The sequence below is a fragment of the Papio anubis genome, chromosome 1, assembly GCF_008728515.1.
Source record: "Papio anubis isolate 15944 chromosome 1, Panubis1.0, whole genome shotgun sequence".
Classification (NCBI taxonomy): Eukaryota; Metazoa; Chordata; class Mammalia; order Primates; family Cercopithecidae; genus Papio; species Papio anubis.
In genome coordinates this window covers 127403926-127410172 of record NC_044976.1, presented here as the reverse complement: position 1 = coordinate 127410172, position 6247 = coordinate 127403926, and the positions used below count along the sequence as shown (strand labels likewise).

The 6247-nt window shown below is 52.2% G+C and overlaps 1 long non-coding RNA gene across 1 annotated transcript; it reads right to left on the bottom strand.

The window, feature by feature from the left end:
* Nucleotides 1-1026: 1026 nt before the first annotated feature.
* On the bottom strand, nucleotides 1027-2723 carry LOC103876727. Its single transcript, XR_002520404.2, has 2 exons — nucleotides 2270-2723; nucleotides 1027-1507 (listed from the first exon to the last, which is right to left on the bottom strand). It is a non-coding gene; the product is annotated as an uncharacterized LOC103876727 (long non-coding RNA).
* Between the last annotated feature and the right edge of the window lie 3524 nt (nucleotides 2724-6247).

The window sequence follows — 6247 nt, the reverse complement described above, 5'->3', positions numbered from 1 at the left end:
AAGGTCATCTCCTCTGTTCTTCTCCCTCCTCATCACGTGTCTGCTGCCCTCTGTCCCTGCCCTGCACCCCAGAAACAGCGGGCTGCTCCTTGTTCCTGTCCTGGCCCACTGCAGCGCTGGTCAGCCTCTCCAGCTTCCTCATGCATCCAGCCGCTCGCAGGGGGTGGTGGGGAGACCCAATGGCAGAGGCAGAAAGAAGGGCAATTCTGGAAGCCGTCAGGGCAGATCTGGGGGCGTCTGGAGGAGTCTAGACTTGAGCCTCAGCTCCCACCCCCGCTGCTTGAGGTGAGCGGGTGTGTCAGGCCAGGCAGGGACTCAAGCTGGTGACTCAAACCTGACAGCTGCACGGTCCTCAGCAAAGAGTCCTCCCTTCCGCCGCCCCAAGGTGGAATCTTAGAAGCTGGGAATTCTAGAACCAGAGAGCAGAGTCCCAGAAGGAAGGGACCTCAGGGATCCTGCCTCTCCTCTGTGTTAGAGGAAACGAACTGGAGGGCCACAAAGGTGCACGGCCAGCTTGGGGGTCACCCAGGTGTCAGGGAAATCATTAGTCACAGAAGAGGGGCTGCTTGGGTTCAGTACAAACCAGCTTGGTCCCAACTGGTGTCAGCTAGACCCCTCCGCACCCTCTTCCTCTCCAGCGAGGGGCCTGGGTTCTTCAGTGTGGAAAGAAATGTCAGTCTTTCCTACAGCCTACATTCCCGCCTCTCATCCTGGAGTGGGCAAGCCCCTGCCCCCGCGCTAGGCCTCTCTCCTGTCCTTCCCTGTTGCAGATGATGAGGCCAGAACAGGTGTGGGGCCCTCTAGGCTCAGGTGAGGGGTTATGAACTAAGGTTTCAGGAGGAGCCTGAGAGCAGGGCACCCAGGTCTCAGCGAGAGCTCCATGGGGAGGAGGAGACACCTTGCCTGATGCAGGTTGCAGCCAGAAGGGGGGACCCAGAAGATTCCTCAGCCGCCCAACCAGCCCCTAAGTCCATCCCAGCCCATCCCAGGACGTGCCTGAGTAGAAGGAGACCCAAGACACAGGCACAGGTATCACGACTGTTTTCATATTCACTTGGGGTGCGTACAAAGAAGGACCCAGGCCTGTTAGCCTGGCCTTGGGCAGGCTGGCAGCATGTAGTCCCTTGACAAACATTTGCTGAGCATCAGCTACATGTCAGACACTAGTGAGTGGGACCTACGCACTCTCCCACTCCAGAGCTTTCATTCAGCCTTCCATCCATTGAGGAGTATTTTCCGAGCTCCTACTGTCTGCCAAGCGCATCCACTCCCGCACCTCCCCGCAAGTTCTGGAGCCAGAACGGGACCTCCAGAGCAAGCACTGTGGGACGGGTGTCCGGAAGAACCCACTTCGGCCATCACCAACCTCTGCTGCCTGCAGGCTGCCTGGGTCTCAGCCCCAGTACCCATCCTCACAGCTGCAAATAAAGGCTCAATCTTTCATCGAAGCCTCCCTGCAATTGTCCTTCTGTCATCACAGCCCCTGACGCAGAAACCAACCAAGGAGCTGTGGAAACACAGAGGCAGAAAGGTGAGGTCATCCCGTCGAGCACCCAGTCTCAGGGCCAGAACACGTTCCATACCCCAGCTGAGTCCCAGAAAGAGAGAGTCCACCCTCCCACAACCTTCTTTGGTTCACTTCTCCCCAGGATTTGCCCATATTCCTCCAGGGAAGTCCTTCCTGGAGGCTAACTTAAGTGCCTCCTGCTGTCACTTTAACTTCTCAAGGGGATGAAACCCAGAAGATAGGCTTCTTTTCTCAAGGGGCTCAGGGACTGGGGTGGGGAGTGCTGTGGGTGCATAAGTGGGAAAACTTTCTCCACCTCTCTCAGCTTTCTTTTCTCTCTTCTCTACACCTCCTTCTCTCCCCTTCCCTCCTCTCTCTTTAGTCTCCCACTCAACTCTCAGCAGCTGGCTGGGAGCCAGCATTGTTCCTGCCTGGCTCCCCTCTCCCCCATTCCCTCTCTCTGTGCTCCCCCCTCCAGCCAGCCCAGTCCCTGGCATGCAATAGCCCCGGCTGGGGGGCAGGGCAGCATGCAAGACCTTTCCTGCCCCATCTTCTGCCTCCTCCTCACTCTGCCTTTCCAGTCCCCATTGATGGCCCCCACCCAGCATAAGAGGCTGAGGAGCTTGGGTTACCCAGGCCCCTGGTTATTTTTAATGCCACCAGCTCAGGAGATAAATATACCTCCCCCTTCCCCCAGCTGTCCTGGGCAGAGTAACACATCCCTTCCCAATTCACTCCCTCTCCTACTGTTCATCCACTCACCTCAGAGTTGACTCACCCGAACGTCTTCTGCTCACATTCTCTCCTAGTGGATCCCTCTAGACCCTGGACTCCCTGCAGCAAGCCAGCTTGACCTCCAATCTCAGAAAAGGGATGGGAGGAGAGCCTCAGTGTCTTGGCTCCACCTAGTGGCTTCTCAAGACACCATGCCTAGCCAAGGGGTCTAGCGGGAGCCTAGCCTTGATGCCACCTGGCTGGGGCGGGACTTCAGAACACTGCCGGGAGGAGATGCTGCACAGAAGTTGCTTCTGCTGGTGGCTGAGCCTCCAGGTTGAGTCTGGGCCCTGAGACCCCTCTCCCACTTGGCCAGGCGAGGGGTTGGTGGTCTAGAGCCCACTGCCTCTTCCTCTCTGTGATTCCACACCATTCTGTTAGATCCCACAATCCAGGGAGGTTCTTGGAATTCATTTCCAGGCCTCTGGAAATAGTGGTTTTTTGTTTGTTTGTTTTTTGTTTTTTTTGAGACGGAGTCTGGCTCTGTGCCAGGCTGGAGTGCAGTGGCGGATCTCAGCTCACTGCAGCCCGCCTCCGGGTTCTACCATTCTCCTGCCTCAGCCTCCCGGTAGCTGGGAGTACGAAGCCCGCCACCCTCGCCCATTGTTTTTGTGTTTAAGTAGAGGCGGGGTTTTCACCATGTTAGCCAGGATGGTCTCGTCTCCTGGTTCGTGATCCAGCCGTCTCAGCCTCCCCAAAGTGCTGGGATTACAGGCGAGAGCCACGGCCTCTGGAAATAGTTAAGGGCAGGAACTGCAGCTCTCCAGAGAGGACAGAAGGGGAGCCCAGAGATCAAGATGGACTGTTGTTCATTCCCGGCTTGTTAGAGTTCCTGGGATTCAAGAAGCCAGCAGGCCTCCAGAACAGATCTCAAAATGAATCCCCCAAGAGTGGTTATCTGGTCTGTGCTTGAACACCCAGGAACAGGGTACTCACTCCCTCTGGTGGCAGTTTGTTCCAGGACAGAGACAAGTATTGTGACTGGCTCCTTTGGGCTGAGATTGGTGCCTGTAGCTTCCACCCTTCAGACCTGGTTCTGCCTCCTGGAACCATATAAGAAAAGTCTGAACTCTTTTACCCAAGAGCCTTTTAGACACTTAAGATGGCCCCACTCTAGGTTTTATTTATTTTGAAATGGTTCATGTACTTGATCAATAATCACATTCCAGATGGTGGCGTGCCTCTCAAGCCCCCACACTCCCAAGCATCAATTCCCTGCTGGCTTCTCTATTTTCATTATTATTATTATTATCATTATTATTATTATTATTGTGATGGAGTCTCGTTCTGTGGTCCAGACTGGAGTGCAGTGGCACGATCTCGGCTTACTGCAACATCTGCCTCCTGGGTTCACATGATTCTCCTGCCTCAGCCTCCCAAGTAACTGGAACTACAGGCAAAGGCGCCTGCCATCACGCCCAGCTAATTTTTGTATTTTTTGTAGAAATGGGGTTTCACCATGTTGGCCAGGCTGGTCTTGAACTCCTGACCTCAAGTGATCTGACCGCTTTGGCCTCCCAAAGTGATGGGATTACAGGTGTGAGCCACCACACCTGGCCCCTGCTGGCATCTCTTTCTTCCTCCCAAGTCAGAGCTACTGTCCTCTCCATTCTCTTTATTGTTATTTTGCCTTTTGAAAATATTTTTGCATGTTGGGCATGGTGGCTCATACCTGTAATCCCAGCACTGTAGGAGACTGAGGAGAGAAGATCACTTGAGTCCAGGAATTTGAGACCAGCCTGGGTAACACAGTGGCAAGACCTATCTCTATTTTTAAAAGCATTTTAAGCTGGGTGTGGTGTCTCATGCCTGTAATCCCAGCACTTTGGGAGGCTGAGGCAGGCGGATCACCTGAGGTCCGGAGTTTGAGACCAGCCTGACCAACATGGTGAAACCCCGTCTCTACTAAAAATACAAAAATTAGTTGGGCATGGTGGTACACTCCTGTAATCCCAGCTACTTGGGAGGCTGAGGTAGGAGAATCACTTGAACCTGGGAGGTGGAGGTTGCAGTGAGCCAAGATTGCGCCATTGCATTCCAGTCTGGGCAACAAGAGTGAAACTCCATCTCAAGAACAAAGAAACAAAAAACATTTTAAGGCCAGGCATGGTGGCTCACGCCTGTAATTCCAGCACTTTGAGAGGCCGAGGCGGGTGGATCACCTGAGGTCAGGAGTTCAAGATCAGCCTAGCCAATATGGTGAAACCCTGTCTCTACTAAAAAATACAAAAATTAGCTGGGCATGGTGGCAGGGGCCTGTATTGTCAGCTACTTAGAAGGCTGAGGCAGGAGAATCACTGGAACCCAGGTGGTGGAGGTTGTAGTGAGCCAAGATCGTGCCATTGTACTCCAGCCTGGGCAACAGAACGAGACTCCATCTCAAAAAAAAAAAATTAGAAATAATTTTAAAAATAAAAAATAATTTTAAAAAATATTTTGCCGCCAGGTGTGCTGGCTCACGCCTGTAATCCCAGCACTTTGGGAGACCAAGGTGGGCAGGTTATTTGACCCCAGGAGTTCTAGACCAACCTGGGCAATATAGTGAGACCCCATCTCTAAAAAAATACAAAAATTAGCTGGGTGTGGTGGTGTGCCCCTGTAGTCCCTGCTACTCGGCAGGTGCTGAGGTGGGAGGATCATTTGAGCCCAGGAAGGCAAGGCTGCTGTGATCTTGCCACTGCATTACAGCCTGAGAGACAAAGCAAGACCATGTCTAAAATATATATATATATATAGACTACATATGTAAGTATCTATAAATAACATATTGTTTGGTTTGGCAGGGTTTTAGACGTTTAAATAAGTGGCATCCACTGTGCATATTTTACTGCAGCTTGCAGTAAAATATACTGCAAAAATATACAGTAGTAAAATACTGCAAAAATATACTGCAAAAATATACTGCAGTAAAATATACCGTGCCTGGCCACTGGTATGAGCACTTTTTAAAGCAATGTGGGCTGGGCGTGGTGACTCACACCTGTAATCCTAGCACTTTGGGAGGCCGAGGCGGGTGGATCACTTGAGGTCAGGATTTCGAAAGCAGTCTGGCCAACATGGTGAAACCCCATCTCTACTAAAAATACAAGAAAATTAGCTGGGCGTCATGGTAAGCGCCTGTAATCCCAGCTACTTGGGAGGCTGAGGCAGGAGAATTGCTTGAACCCGGGAGGTGGAAGTTGCAGTGAGCCAAGATCGAGCCACTGCACTCCAGCCTGGATGACAGAACGAAACTCTGTCTTCAAATAAATAAATAAATAAATACAACAATGTGACGGCCAGGTGCAGTGGCTCATGTCTGTAACCCCAGCACTCTGGGAGACCAAGGCATGTGGATCACTTGAGGCCAGGAGTTTGAGACCAGCCTGGCCAACATGGTGAAACTCCATCTCTATTAAAAATACAAAAAAATTGGCCAGGCACAGTGGCTCATGCCTGTAATCCCAGCACTTTGGGAGGCTGAGGCGGGTGGATCACGAGGTCAGGAGATCGAGACCATCCTGGCCAACACAGTGAAACCCTGTCTCTACTAAAAAAAATACAAAAAATTAGCCAGGCGTGGTGGTGGGCACCTGTAGTCCCAGCTACTTGGGAGGCTGAGGCAGGAGAATGGCGTGAACCTGGGAGGCGGAGCTTGCAGTGAGCCGAGATTGCACCACTGCACTCCAGCCTGGGCAACAAAGCCAGACTGTCTCAAAAAAAAAAAAAAAAAAAAAAAATGCAAAAAATTAGCCGTGTGTGGTGGTGTGGGCCTGTAGTCCCAGCTGCTCAGGAGGCTGAGGCAGGAGAATCACCTGAACCCAGGAGGCGGAGGTTACAGTAGCCAAGATTGCACCACAGCCCTCCAGCCTGGGTGACAGAGCGAGACTCCATCTCAAACAAACAAACACAAATCAATGTGGCATTATCAGGTGAAGCTGAAGATGCGCTTTCCCTATGACCAGCAATTCCCTCCCAGGTCGCACC